This window comes from Phalangium opilio, unplaced genomic scaffold (assembly GCF_054372755.1).
Source record: "Phalangium opilio isolate 3A_F unplaced genomic scaffold, DU_Popi_V2 ptg000061l_1, whole genome shotgun sequence".
In the NCBI taxonomy this organism is placed as follows: domain Eukaryota; kingdom Metazoa; phylum Arthropoda; class Arachnida; order Opiliones; family Phalangiidae; genus Phalangium; species Phalangium opilio.
The window spans coordinates 11,388,399-11,403,174 of NW_028324178.1; the positions used below are offsets into that span (position 1 = coordinate 11,388,399).

At 44.6% G+C, this 14,776-nt stretch overlaps 4 non-coding genes across 4 annotated transcripts; all 4 read left to right on the plus strand.

Moving 5' to 3' along the window:
* Positions 1-620: 620 nt before the first annotated feature.
* TRNAL-CAA (transfer RNA leucine (anticodon CAA)) lies at positions 621-742 on the plus strand. Its single transcript has 2 exons — positions 621-658; positions 697-742. It is a non-coding gene; the product is annotated as a tRNA-Leu (tRNA).
* Positions 743-1,749: 1,007 nt separating this feature from the next.
* TRNAL-CAA (transfer RNA leucine (anticodon CAA)) lies at positions 1,750-1,871 on the plus strand. Its single transcript has 2 exons — positions 1,750-1,787; positions 1,826-1,871. It is a non-coding gene; the product is annotated as a tRNA-Leu (tRNA).
* A 1,192-nt stretch (positions 1,872-3,063) lies between these two features.
* TRNAL-CAA (transfer RNA leucine (anticodon CAA)) lies at positions 3,064-3,185 on the plus strand. The gene is made up of 2 exons: positions 3,064-3,101; positions 3,140-3,185. It is a non-coding gene; the product is annotated as a tRNA-Leu (tRNA).
* Positions 3,186-12,446: 9,261 nt separating this feature from the next.
* TRNAL-CAA (transfer RNA leucine (anticodon CAA)) lies at positions 12,447-12,568 on the plus strand. Its single transcript has 2 exons — positions 12,447-12,484; positions 12,523-12,568. It is a non-coding gene; the product is annotated as a tRNA-Leu (tRNA).
* The last annotated feature ends 2,208 nt before the right edge of the window (positions 12,569-14,776 follow it).

Sequence of the window (14,776 nt, forward strand, 5' to 3'; positions counted from 1 at the left end):
TTGAAAATAACTGGAAGAGATGTAATTTTAAAACGTCCAAATTACATAAAACCACGTCAGGATGGCCGAGCGGCCTAAGGTGCCAGACTCAAGGGGCTTAGCTTCCTTCGTTCACGATGTGAATCACTGTATTCTGGTCCTCGCTTGAGGGCGTGGGTTCGAATCCCACTTCTGACACGATGTGTTTTTTGAAAATAACTGGAAGAGATGTAATTTTAAAACGTCCAAATTACATAAAACCACGTCAGGATGGCCGAGCGGTCTAAGACGCCAGACTCAAGGGGCTTAGCTTCCTTCGTTCACGATGTGAATCTGTGTATTCTGGTCCTCTTTTGAGGACGTGGGTTCCTATCGCACTTCTGACACGATGTGTTTTATGAAAATAACTGTAAGAGATGTAATTTTAAAACGTCCAAATTACATAAAACCGCAACAGGATGGCCGAGCGGTCTTAGGCGACAGACTCAAGTGTTCTTAGTTTCATTGGTTAACGATGTGAATCTCTGTATTCTGGTCCTCGTTTGCGGGAGTGTTTTCGAATCCCACTTCTGACACGATGTGTTTTATGAAAATAACTAGAAGAGATGTAATTTTCAAACGTCCAAATTACATAAAACCACGTCAGTATGGCCGAGCGGTCTAAGGCGCCAGACTCAAGGGGCTTAGCTTCCTTCGTTCACGATGTGAATCTGTGTATTCTGGTCCTCGTTTGAGGGCGTGGGTTCGAATCCCACTTCTGACACGATGTGTTTTTTGAAAATAACTGGAAGAGATGTAATTTTAAAACGTCCAAGTTACATAAAACTACGTCAGGATGGCCGAGCGGTCTAAGGCGCCAGACTCAAGGGGCTTAGCTTCCTTCGTTCACGATATGAATCTGTGTATTCTCGTCCTCGTTTTAGGGCGTGGGTTCGAATCCCACTTCTGACACGATGTGTTTTTTGAAAATAACTGGAAGAGATGTAATTTTAAAACGTCCAAATTACATAAAACCACGTCAGGATGGCCGAGCGGTCTAAGGCGCCAGACTCAAGGGGCTTAGCTTCCTTCGTTCACGATGTGAATCTGTGTATTCTCGTCCTCGTTTTAGGGCGTGGGTTCGAATCCCACTTCTGACACGATGTGTTTTTTGAAAATAACTGGAAGAGATGTAATTTTAAAACGTCCAAGTTACATAAAACTACGTCAGGATGGCCGAGCGGTCTAAGGCGCCAGACTCAAGGGGCTTAGCTTCCTTCGTTCACGATATGAATCTGTGTATTCTCGTCCTCGTTTTAGGGCGTGGGTTCGAATCCCACTTCTGACACGATGTGTTTTTTGAAAATAACTGGAAGAGATGTAATTTTAAAACGTCCAAATTACATAAAACCACGTCAGGATGGCCGAGCGGTCTAAGGCGCCAGACTCAAGGGGCTTAGCTTCCTTCGTTCACGATGTGAATCTGTGTATTCTGGTCCTCTTTTGAGGACGTGGGTTCGTATCGCACTTCTGACACGATGTGTTTTATGAAAATAACTGTAAGAGATGTAATTTTAAAAAGTCCAAATTACATAAAACCGCAACAGGATGGCCGAGCGGTCTTAGGCGACAGACTCAAGTGTTCTTAGTTTCATTGGTTCACGATGTGAATCTCTGTATTCTGGTCCTCGTTTGCGGGAGTGTTTTCGAATCCCACTTCTGACACGATGTGTTTTATGAAAATAACTAGAAGAGATGTAATTTTCAAACGTCCAAATTACATAAAACCACGTCAGTATGGCCGAGCGGTCTAAGGCGCCAGACTCAAGGGGCTTAGCTTCCTTCGTTCACGATGTGAATCTGTGTATTCTGGTCCTCGTTTGAGGGCGTGGGTTCGAATCCCACTTCTGACACGATGTGTTTTTCGAATATAACTGGAAGAGATGTAATTTTAAAACGTCCAAATTACATAAAACTACGTCAGGATGGCCAAGCGGCCTAAGGTGCCAGACTCAAGGGGCTTAGCTTCCTTCGTTCACGATGTGAATCTGTGTATTCTCGTCCTCGTTTTAGGGCGTGGGTTCGAATCCCACTTCTGACACGATGTGTTTTTTGAAAATAACTGGAAGAGATGTAATTTTAAAACGTCCAAGTTACATAAAACTACGTCCGGATGGCCGAGCGGTCTAAGGCGCCAGACTCAAGGGGCTTAGCTTCCTTCGTTCACGATGTGAATCTGTGTATTCTGGTCCTCGTTTTAGGGCGTGGGTTCGAATCCCACTTCTGACACGATGTGTTTTTTGAAAATAACTGGAAGAGATGTAATTTTAAAACGTCCAAATTACATTAAATTACGTCAGGATGGCCGAGCGGTCTAAGGCGCCAAACTCAAGGGGCTTAGCTTCCTTCGTTCACGATGCGAATCTGTGTATTCTGGTCCTCGTTTGAGGACGTGGGTTCGTATCCCACTTCTGACACGAGGGTTTTATGAAAATAACTGGAAGAGATGTAATTTTAAAACGTCCAAATTACATAAAACCACGTCAGGAGGGCCGAGCGGTCTAAAAGCCAGACTCAAGGGGCTTAGCTTCCTTCGTTTACGATGTGAATCTGTGTATTCTGGTCCTCGTTTGAGGGCGTGGGTTCGAATCCCACTTATGACACGATGTGTTTTATGAAAATAACTGGAAGAGATGTAATTTTAAAACGTCAAAATTACCAAAGACCACAACAGGATGGCCGAGCTGTCTAAGGCGACAGACTCAAGAAGCTTAGCTTCCTTCGTTCACGATGTGAATCTGTGTATTCTCGTCCTCGTTTTAGGGCGTGGGTTCCAATCCCACTTCTGACACGATGTGTTTTTTGAAAATAACTGGAAGAGATGTAATTTTAAAACGTCCAAATTACATAAAACCACGTCAGGATGGCCGAGCGGCCTAAGGTGTCAGACTCAAGGGGCTTAGCTTCCTTCGTTCACGATGTGAATCACTGTATTCTGGTCCTCGCTTGAGGGCGTGGGTTCGAATCCCACTTCTGACACGATGTGTTTTATGAAAATAACTAGAAGAGATGTAATTTTTAAACGTCCAAATTACATAAAACCACGTCAGTATGGCCGAGCGGTCTAAGGCGCCAGACTCAAGGGGCTTAGCTTCCTTCGTTCACGATGTGAATCTGTGTATTCTGGTCCTCGTTTGAGGGCGTGGGTTCGAATCCCACTTCTGACACGATGTGTTTTTCGAATATAACTGGAAGAGATGTAATTTTAAAACGTCCAAATTACATAAAGCTACGTCAGGATGGACAAGCGGCCTAAGGTGCCAGACTCAAGGGGCTTAGCTTCCTTCGTTCACGATGTGAATCTGTGTATTCTCGTCCTCGTTTTAGGGCGTGGGTTCGAATCCCACTTCTGACACGATGTGTTTTTTGAAAATAACTGGAAGAGATGTAATTTTAAAACGTCCAAGTTACATAAAACTACGTCAGGATGGCCGAGCAGTCTAAGGCGCCAGACTCAAGGGGCTTAGCTTCCTTCGTTTACGATGTGAATCTGTGTATTCTGGTCCTCGTTTGAGGGCGTGGGTTCGAATCCCACTTATGACACGATGTGTTTTATGAAAATAACTGGAAGAGATGTAATTTTAAAACGTCAAAATTACCAAAGACCACAACAGGATGGCCGAGCTGTCTAAGGCGACAGACTCAGGGGGCTTAGCTTCCTTCGTTCTCGATGTGAATCTGTGTATTCTGGTCCTCGTTTGAGGGCGTGGGTTCGTATACCACTTCTGACACGATGTGTTTTATGAAAATAACTGGAAGAGATGTAATTTTAAAACGTCCAAATTACATAAAACCACGTCAGGAGGGCCGAGCGGTCTAAACGCCAGACTCAAGGGGCTTAGCTTCCTTCGTTTACGATGTGACTCTGTGTATTCTGGTCCTCGTTTGAGGGCGTGGGTTCGAATCCCACTTCTGACACGATGTGTTTTTTGAAAATAACTGGAAGAGATGTAATTTTAAAACGTCCAAGTTACATAAAACTACGTCAGGATGGCCGAGCGGTCTAAGGCGCCAGACTCAAGGGGCTTAGCTTCCTTCGTTCACGATGTGAATCTGTGTATTCTCGTCCTCGTTTTAGGGCGTGGGTTCGAATCCCACTTCTGACACGATGTGTTTTTTGAAAATAACTGGAAGAGATGTAATTTTAAAACGTCCAAATTACATTAAATTACGTCAGGATGGCCGAGCGGTCTAAGGCGCCAGACTCAAGGGGCTTAGCTTCCTTCGTTCACGATGCGAATCTGTGTATTCTGGTCCTCGTTTGAGGACGTGGGTTCGTATCCCACTTCTGACACGATGTGTTTTATGAAAATCACTGGAAGAGATGTAATTTTAAAACGTCCAAATTACATAAAACCACGTCAGGAGGGCCGAGCGGTCTAAAAAACAGACTCAAGGGGCTTAGCTTCCTTCGTTTACGATGTGAATCTGTGTATTCTGGTCCTCGTTTGAGGGCGTGGGTTCCAATCCCACTTATGACATGATGTGTTTTATGAAAATAACTGGAAGAGATGTAATTTTAAAACGTCAAAATTACCAAAGACCACAACAGGATGGCCGAGCTGTCTAAGGCGACAGACTCAAGAAGCTTAGCTTCCTTCGTTCACGATGTGAATCTGTGTATTCTCGTCCTCGTTTTAGGGCGTGGGTTCCAATCCCACTTCTGACACGATGTGTTTTTTGAAAATAACTGGAAGAGATGTAATTTTAAAACGTCCAAATTACATAAAACCACGTCAGGATGGCCGAGCGGTCTAAGGCGCCAGACTCAAGGGGCTTAGCTTCCTTCGTTCACGATGTGAATCTGTGTATTCTGGTCCTCGTTTGAGGGCGTGGGTTCGAATCCTACTTATGACACGATGTGTTTTATGAAAATAACTGGAAGAGATGTAATTTTAAAACGTCCAAATTACATAAAACTACGTCAGGATGGCCGAGCGGTCTAAGGCGCCAGACTCAAGGGGCTTAGCTTCCTTCGTTCACGATATGAATCTGTGTATTCTGGTCCTCGTTTGAGGGCGTGGGTTCGTATCCCACTTCTGACACGATGTGTTTTATGAAAATAACTGGAAGAGATGTAATTTTAAAACGTCCAAATTACATAAAACCACGTCAGGAGGGCCGAGCGGTCTAAACGCCAGACTCAAGGGGCTTAGCTTCCTTCGTTTACGATGTGAATCTGTGTATTCTGGTCCTCGTTTGAGGGCGTGGGTTCGAATCCCACTTATGACACGATGTGTTTTATGAAAATAACTGGAAGAGATGTAATTTTAAAACGTCAAAATTACCAAAGACCACAACAGGATGGCCGAGCTGTCTAAGGCGACAGACTCAAGGGGCTTAGCTTCCTTCGTTCTCGATGTGAATCTGTGTATTCTGGTCCTCGTTTGAGGGCGTGGGTTCGTATACCACTTCTGACACGATGTGTTTTATGAAAATAACTGGAAGAGATGTAATTTTAAAACGTCCAAATTACATAAAACCACGTCAGGAGGGCCGAGCGGTCTAAACGCCAGACTCAAGGGGCTTAGTTTCCTTCGTTTACGATGTGAATCTGTGTATTCTGGTCCTCGTTTGAGGGCGTGGGTTCGAATCCTACTTAATGACACGATGTGTTTTATGAAAATAACTGGAAGAGATGTAATTTTAAAACGTCAAAATTACCAAAGACCACAACAGGATGGCCGAGCTGTCTAAGGCGACAGACTCAAGGGGCTTAGCTTCCTTCGTTCACGATGTGAATCTGTGTATTCTCGTCCTCGTTTTAGGGCGTGGGTTCGAATCCCACTTCTGACACGATGTGTTTTTCGAATATAACTGGAAGAGATGTAATTTTAAAACGTCCAAATTACATAAAACCACGTCAGGATGGCCGAGCGGCCTAAGGCGCCAGACTCAAGGGGCTTAGCTTCCTTCGTTCACGATGTGAATCTGTGTATTCTCGTCCTCGTTTTAGGTCGTGGGTTCGAATCCCACTTCTGACACGATGTGTTTTTTGAAAATAACTGGAAGAGATGTAATTTTAAAACGTCCAAATTACATAAAACCACGTCAGGATGGCCGAGCGGTCTAAGGCGCCAGACTCAAGGGGCTTAGCTTCCTTCGTTCACGATGTGAATCACTGTATTCTGGTCCTCGTTTGAGGGCGTGGGTTCGGATCCCACTTCTGACACGATGTGTTTTATGAAAATAACTGGAAGAGATGTAATTTTAAAACGTCCAAATTACTTAAAACCACGTCAGGAGGGCCGAGCGGTCTAAACGCCAGACTCAAGGGGCTTAGCTTCCTTCGTTCACGATGTGAATCTGTGTATTCTGGTAATCGTTTGAGGGCGTGGGTTCGAATCCCACTTATGACACGATGTGTTTTATGAAAATAACTGGAAGAGATGTAATTTTAAAACGTCCAAATTACATAAAACCACGTCAGGAGGGCCGAGCGGTCTAAACGCCAGACTCAAGGGGCTTAGCTTCCTTCGTTTACGATGTGAATCCGTGTATTCTGGTAATCGTTTGAGGGCGTGGGTTCGAATCCCACTTATGACACGATGTGTTATATGAAAATAACTGGAAGAGATGTAATTTTAAAACGTCAAAATTACCAAAGACCACAACAGGATGGCCGAGCTGTCTAAGGCGACAGACTCAAGGGGCTTAGCTTCCTTCGTTCACGATGTGAATCTGTGTATTCTGGTCCTCGTTTGAGGGCGTGGGTTCGAATCCCACTTCTGACACGATGTGTTTTTCGAATATAACTGGAAGAGATGTAATTTTAAAACGTCCAAATTACATAAAACCACGTCAGGATGGCCGAGCGGCCTAACATGCTAGACTCAAGGGGCTTAGCTTCCTTCGTTCACGATGTGAATCACTGTATTCTGGTCCTCGTTTGAGGGCGTGGGTTCGAATCCCACTTCTGACACGATGTGTTTTTTGAAAATAACTGGAAGAGATGTAATTTTAAAACGTCCAAATTACATAGAACTACGTCAGGATGGCCGAGCGGTCTAAGGCGCCAGACTCAAGGGGCTTAGCTTCCTTCGTTCACGATGTGAATCACTGTATTCTGGTCCTCGTTTGAGGGCGTGGGTTCGGATCCCACTTCTGACACGATGTGTTTTATGAAAATAACAGGAAGAGATGTAATTTTAAAACGTCCAAATTACTTAAAACCACGTCAGGAGGGCCGAGCGGTCTAAACGCCAGACTCAAGGGGCTTAACTTCCTTCGTTCACGATGTGAATCACTGTATTCTGGTCCTCGTTTGAGGACGTGGGTTCGAATCCCACTTCTGACACGATGTGTTTTTTGAAAATAACTGGAAGAGATGTAATTTTAAAACGTCCAAATTACTTAAAACCACGTCAGGAGGGCCGAGCGGTCTAAACGCCAGACTCAAGGGGCTTAGCTTCCTTCGTTCACGATGTGAATCTGTGTATTCTGGTAATCGTTTGAGGGCGTGGGTTCGAATCCCACTTATGACACGATGTGTTTTATGAAAATAACTGGAAGAGATGTAATTTTAAAACGTCCAAATTACATAAAACCACGTCAGGAGGGCCGAGCGGTCTAAACGCCAGACTCAAGGGGCTTAGCTTCCTTCGTTTACGATGTGAATCCGTGTATTCTGGTAATCGTTTGAGGGCGTGGGTTCGAATCCCACTTATGACACGATGTGTTATATGAAAATAACTGGAAGAGATGTAATTTTAAAACGTCAAAATTACCAAAGACCACAACAGGATGGCCGAGCTGTCTAAGGCGACAGACTCAAGGGGCTTAGCTTCCTTCGTTCACGATGTGAATCTGTGTATTCTGGTCCTCGTTTGAGGGCGTGGGTTCGAATCCCACTTCTGACACGATGTGTTTTTCGAATATAACTGGAAGAGATGTAATTTTAAAACGTCCAAATTACATAAAACCACGTCAGGATGGCCGAGCGGCCTAACATGCTAGACTCAAGGGGCTTAGCTTCCTTCGTTCACGATGTGAATCACTGTATTCTGGTCCTCGTTTGAGGGCGTGGGTTCGAATCCCACTTCTGACACGATGTGTTTTTTGAAAATAACTGGAAGAGATGTAATTTTAAAACGTCCAAATTACATAGAACTACGTCAGGATGGCCGAGCGGTCTAAGGCGCCAGACTCAAGGGGCTTAGCTTCCTTCGTTCACGATGTGAATCACTGTATTCTGGTCCTCGTTTGAGGGCGTGGGTTCGGATCCCACTTCTGACACGATGTGTTTTATGAAAATAACAGGAAGAGATGTAATTTTAAAACGTCCAAATTACTTAAAACCACGTCAGGAGGGCCGAGCGGTCTAAACGCCAGACTCAAGGGGCTTAACTTCCTTCGTTCACGATGTGAATCACTGTATTCTGGTCCTCGTTTGAGGACGTGGGTTCGAATCCCACTTCTGACACGATGTGTTTTTTGAAAATAACTGGAAGAGATGTAATTTTAAAACGTCCAAATTACATAAAAGCACGTCAGGATGGCCGAGCGGCCTAAGGTGCCAGACTCAAGGGGCTTAGCTTCCTTCGTTCACGATGTGAATCTGTGTATTCTCGTCCTCGTTTTAGGGCGTGGGTTCGAATCCCACTTCTGACACGATGTGTTTTTTGAAAATAACTGGAAGAGATGTAATTTTAAAACGTCCAAATTACATAGAACTACGTCAGGATGGCCGAGCGGTCTAATTCGCCAGACTCAAGGGGCTTAGCTTCCTTCGTTCACGATGTGAATCACTGTATTCTGGTCCTCGTTTGAGGGCGTGGGTTCGGATCCCACTTCTGACACGATGTGTTTTATGAAACTAACTGGAAGAGATGTAATTTTAAAACGTCCAAATTACTTAAAACCACGTCAGGAGGGCCGAGCGGTCTAAACGCCAGACTCAAGGGGCTTAACTTCCTTCGTTCACGATGTGAATCACTGTATTCTGGTCCTCGTTTGAGGGCGTGGGTTCGAATCCCACTTCTGACACGATGTGTTTTTTGAAAATAACTGGAAGAGATGTAATTTTAAAACGTCCAAATTACATAAAAGCACGTCAGGATGGCCGAGCGGTCTAAGGCGCCAGACTCAAGGGGCTTAGCTTCCTTCGTTCACGTTGTGAATCTGTGTGTTCTGGTAATCGTTTGAGGGCGTGGGTTCGAATCCCACTTATGACATGATGTGTTTTATGAAAATAACTGGAAGAGATGTAATTTTAAAACGTCCAAATTACATAAAACCACGTCAGGAGGGCCGAGCGGTCTAAACGCCAGACTCAAGGGGCTTAGCTTCCTTCGTTTACGATGTGAATCCGTGTATTCTGGTAATCGTTTGAGGGCGTGGGTTCGAATCCCACTTATGACACGATGTGTTATATGAAAATAACTGGAAGAGATGTAATTTTAAAACGTCAAAATTACCAAAGACCACAACAGGATGGCCGAGCTGTCTAAGGCGACAGACTCAAGGGGCTTAGCTTCCTTCGTTCACGATGTGAATCTGTGTATTCTGGTCCTCGTTTGAGGGCGTGGGTTCGAATCCCACTTCTGACACGATGTGTTTTTCGAATATAACTGGAAGAGATGTAATTTTAAAACGTCCAAATTACATAAAACCACGTCAGGATGGCCGAGCGGCCTAACATGCTAGACTCAAGGGGCTTAGCTTCCTTCGTTCACGATGTGAATCACTGTATTCTGGTCCTCGTTTGAGGGCGTGGGTTCGAATCCCACTTCTGACACGATGTGTTTTTTGAAAATAACTGGAAGAGATGTAATTTTAAAACGTCCAAATTACATAGAACTACGTCAGGATGGCCGAGCGGTCTAAGGCGCCAGACTCAAGGGGCTTAGCTTCCTTCGTTCACGATGTGAATCACTGTATTCTGGTCCTCGTTTGAGGGCGTGGGTTCGGATCCCACTTCTGACACGATGTGTTTTATGAAAATAACAGGAAGAGATGTAATTTTAAAACGTCCAAATTACTTAAAACCACGTCAGGAGGGCCGAGCGGTCTAAACGCCAGACTCAAGGGGCTTAACTTCCTTCGTTCACGATGTGAATCACTGTATTCTGGTCCTCGTTTGAGGACGTGGGTTCGAATCCCACTTCTGACACGATGTGTTTTTTGAAAATAACTGGAAGAGATGTAATTTTAAAACGTCCAAATTACTTAAAACCACGTCAGGAGGGCCGAGCGGTCTAAACGCCAGACTCAAGGGGCTTAGCTTCCTTCGTTCACGATGTGAATCTGTGTATTCTGGTAATCGTTTGAGGGCGTGGGTTCGAATCCCACTTATGACACGATGTGTTTTATGAAAATAACTGGAAGAGATGTAATTTTAAAACGTCCAAATTACATAAAACCACGTCAGGAGGGCCGAGCGGTCTAAACGCCAGACTCAAGGGGCTTAGCTTCCTTCGTTTACGATGTGAATCCGTGTATTCTGGTAATCGTTTGAGGGCGTGGGTTCGAATCCCACTTATGACACGATGTGTTATATGAAAATAACTGGAAGAGATGTAATTTTAAAACGTCAAAATTACCAAAGACCACAACAGGATGGCCGAGCTGTCTAAGGCGACAGACTCAAGGGGCTTAGCTTCCTTCGTTCACGATGTGAATCTGTGTATTCTGGTCCTCGTTTGAGGGCGTGGGTTCGAATCCCACTTCTGACACGATGTGTTTTTCGAATATAACTGGAAGAGATGTAATTTTAAAACGTCCAAATTACATAAAACCACGTCAGGATGGCCGAGCGGCCTAACATGCTAGACTCAAGGGGCTTAGCTTCCTTCGTTCACGATGTGAATCACTGTATTCTGGTCCTCGTTTGAGGGCGTGGGTTCGAATCCCACTTCTGACACGATGTGTTTTTTGAAAATAACTGGAAGAGATGTAATTTTAAAACGTCCAAATTACATAGAACTACGTCAGGATGGCCGAGCGGTCTAAGGCGCCAGACTCAAGGGGCTTAGCTTCCTTCGTTCACGATGTGAATCACTGTATTCTGGTCCTCGTTTGAGGGCGTGGGTTCGGATCCCACTTCTGACACGATGTGTTTTATGAAAATAACAGGAAGAGATGTAATTTTAAAACGTCCAAATTACTTAAAACCACGTCAGGAGGGCCGAGCGGTCTAAACGCCAGACTCAAGGGGCTTAACTTCCTTCGTTCACGATGTGAATCACTGTATTCTGGTCCTCGTTTGAGGACGTGGGTTCGAATCCCACTTCTGACACGATGTGTTTTTTGAAAATAACTGGAAGAGATGTAATTTTAAAACGTCCAAATTACATAAAAGCACGTCAGGATGGCCGAGCGGCCTAAGGTGCCAGACTCAAGGGGCTTAGCTTCCTTCGTTCACGATGTGAATCTGTGTATTCTCGTCCTCGTTTTAGGGCGTGGGTTCGAATCCCACTTCTGACACGATGTGTTTTTTGAAAATAACTGGAAGAGATGTAATTTTAAAACGTCCAAATTACATAGAACTACGTCAGGATGGCCGAGCGGTCTAATTCGCCAGACTCAAGGGGCTTAGCTTCCTTCGTTCACGATGTGAATCACTGTATTCTGGTCCTCGTTTGAGGGCGTGGGTTCGGATCCCACTTCTGACACGATGTGTTTTATGAAAATAACTGGAAGAGATGTAATTTTAAAACGTCCAAATTACTTAAAACCACGTCAGGAGGGCCGAGCGGTCTAAACGCCAGACTCAAGGGGCTTAACTTCCTTCGTTCACGATGTGAATCACTGTATTCTGGTCCTCGTTTGAGGGCGTGGGTTCGAATCCCACTTCTGACACGATGTGTTTTTTGAAAATAACTGGAAGAGATGTAATTTTAAAACGTCCAAATTACATAAAAGCACGTCAGGATGGCCGAGCGGTCTAAGGCGCCAGACTCAAGGGGCTTAGCTTCCTTCGTTCACGTTGTGAATCTGTGTGTTCTGGTAATCGTTTGAGGGCGTGGGTTCGAATCCCACTTATGACATGATGTGTTTTATGAAAATAACTGGAAGAGATGTAATTTTAAAACGTCCAAATTACATAAAACCACGTCAGGAGGGCCGAGCGGTCTAAACGCCAGACTCAAGGGGCTTAGCTTCCTTCGTTTACGATGTGAATCCGTGTATTCTGGTAATCGTTTGAGGGCGTGGGTTCGAATCCCACTTATGACACGATGTGTTATATGAAAATAACTGGAAGAGATGTAATTTTAAAACGTCAAAATTACCAAAGACCACAACAGGATGGCCGAGCTGTCTAAGGCGACAGACTCAAGGGGCTTAGCTTTCTTCGTTCACGATGTGAATCTGTGTATTCTCGTCCTCGTTTTAGGGCGTGGGTTCGAATCCCTTTTCTGACACGATGTGTTTTTTGAAAATAACTGGAAGAGATGTAATTTTAAAACGTCCAAATTACATAGAACTACGTCAGGATGGCCGAGCGGTCTAAGGCGCCAGACTCAAGGGGCTTAGCTTCCTTCGTTCACGATGTGAATCTGTGTATTCTGGTCCTCGTTTGAGGGCGTGGGTTCGAATCCCACTTCTGACACGATGTGTTTTTTGAAAATAACTGGAAGAGATGTAATTTTAAAACGTCCAAATTACATTAAAGCACGTCAGGATGGCCGAGCGGCCTAAGGTGCCAGACTCAAGGGGCTTAGCTTCCTTCGTTCACGATGTGAATCTGTGTATTCTCGTCCTCGTTTTAGGGCGTGGGTTCGAATCCCACTTCTGACACGATGTGTTTTTTGAAAATAACTGGAAGAGATGTAATTTTAAAACGTCCAAATTACATAGAACTACGTCAGGATGGCCGAGCGGTCTAATTCGCCAGACTCAAGGGGCTTAGCTTCCTTCGTTTACGATGTGAATCACTGTATTCTGGTCCTCGTTTGAGGGCGTGGGTTCGGATCCCACTTCTGACACGATGTGTTTTATGAAAATAACTGGAAGAGATGTAATTTTAAAACGTCCAAATTACTTAAAACCACGTCAGGAGGGCCGAGCGGTCTAAGGCGCCAGACTCAAGGGGCTTAGCTTCCTTCGTTCACGATGTGAATCTGTGTATTCTGGTAATCGTTTGAGGGCGTGGGTTCGAATCCCACTTATGACACGATGTGTTTTATGAAAATAACTGGAAGAGATGTAATTTTAAAACGTCCAAATTACATAAAACCACGTCAGGAGGGCCGAGCGGTCTAAACGCCAGACTCAAGGGGCTTAGCTTCCTTCGTTTACGATGTGAATCCGTGTATTCTGGTAATCGTTTGAGGGCGTGGGTTCGAATCCCACTTATGACACGATGTGTTATATGAAAATAACTGGAAGAGATGTAATTTTAAAACGTCAAAATTACCAAAGACCACAACAGGATGGCCGAGCTGTCTAAGGCGACAGACTCAAGGGGCTTAGCTTCCTTCGTTCACGATGTGAATCTGTGTATTCTGGTCCTCGTTTGAGGGCGTGGGTTCGAATCCCACTTCTGACACGATGTGTTTTTCGAATATAACTGGAAGAGATGTAATTTTAAAACGTCCAAATTACATAAAACCACGTCAGGATGGCCGAGCGGTCTAAACGCCAGACTCAAGGGGCTTAGCTTCCTTCGTTCACGATGTGAATCACTGTATTCTGGTCCTCGTTTGCGGGAGTGTTTTCGAATCCCACTTCTGACACGATGTGTTTTATGAAAATAACTGGAAGAGATGTAATTTTAAAACGTCCAAATTACATAAGACCACGTCAGGATGGCCGAGCGGCCTAAGGTGCCAGACTCAAGGGGCTTAGCTTCCTTCGTTCACGATGTGAATCACTGTATTCTGGTCCTCGTTTGCGGGAGTGTTTTCGAATCCCACTTCTGACACGATGTGTTTTTTGAAAATAACTGGAAGAGATGTAATTTTAAAACGTCCAAAATACATAAAAGCACGTCAGGATGGCCGAGCGGTCTAAGGCGCCAGACTCAAGGGGCTTAGCTTCCTTCGTTCACGATGTGAATCTGTGTATTCTGGTAATCGTTTGAGGGCGTGGGTTCGAATCCCACTTATGACACGATGTGTTTTATGAAAATAACTGGAAGAGATGTAATTTTAAAACGTCCAAATTACATAAAACCACGTCAGGAGGGCCGAGCGGTCTAAACGCCAGACTCAAGGGGCTTAGCTTCCTTCGTTTACGATGTGAATCCGTGTATTCTTGTAATCGTTTGAGGGCGTGGGTTCGAATCCCACTTATGACACGATGTGTTTTATGTAAATAACTGGAAGAGATGTAATTTTAAAACGTCCAAATTACAAAAAACTACGTCAGGATGGCCGAGCGGTCTAAGGCGCCAGACTCAAGGGGCTTAGCTTCCTTCGTTTACGGTGTGAATCTGTGTATTCTGGTCCTCGTTTGAGGGCGTGGGTTCGTATCCCACTTCTGACACGATGTGTTTTTTGAAAATAACTGGAAGAGGTGTAATTTTAAAACGTCCAAATTACATAAAACCACGTCAGGATGGCCGAGCGGTCTAAGGCGCCAGACTCAAGGGGCTTAGCTTCCTTCGTTCACGATGTGAATCTGTGTATTCTCGTCCACGTTTGAGGGCGTGGGTTCGAATCCCTCTTCTGACACGATGTGTTTTTTGAAAATAACTGGAAGAGATGTAATTTTAAAACGTCCAAATTACATAAAACCACGTCAGTATGGCCGAGCGGTCTAAGGCGCCAGACTCAAGGGGCTTAGCTTCCTTCGTTCACGATGTGAATCTGTGTAT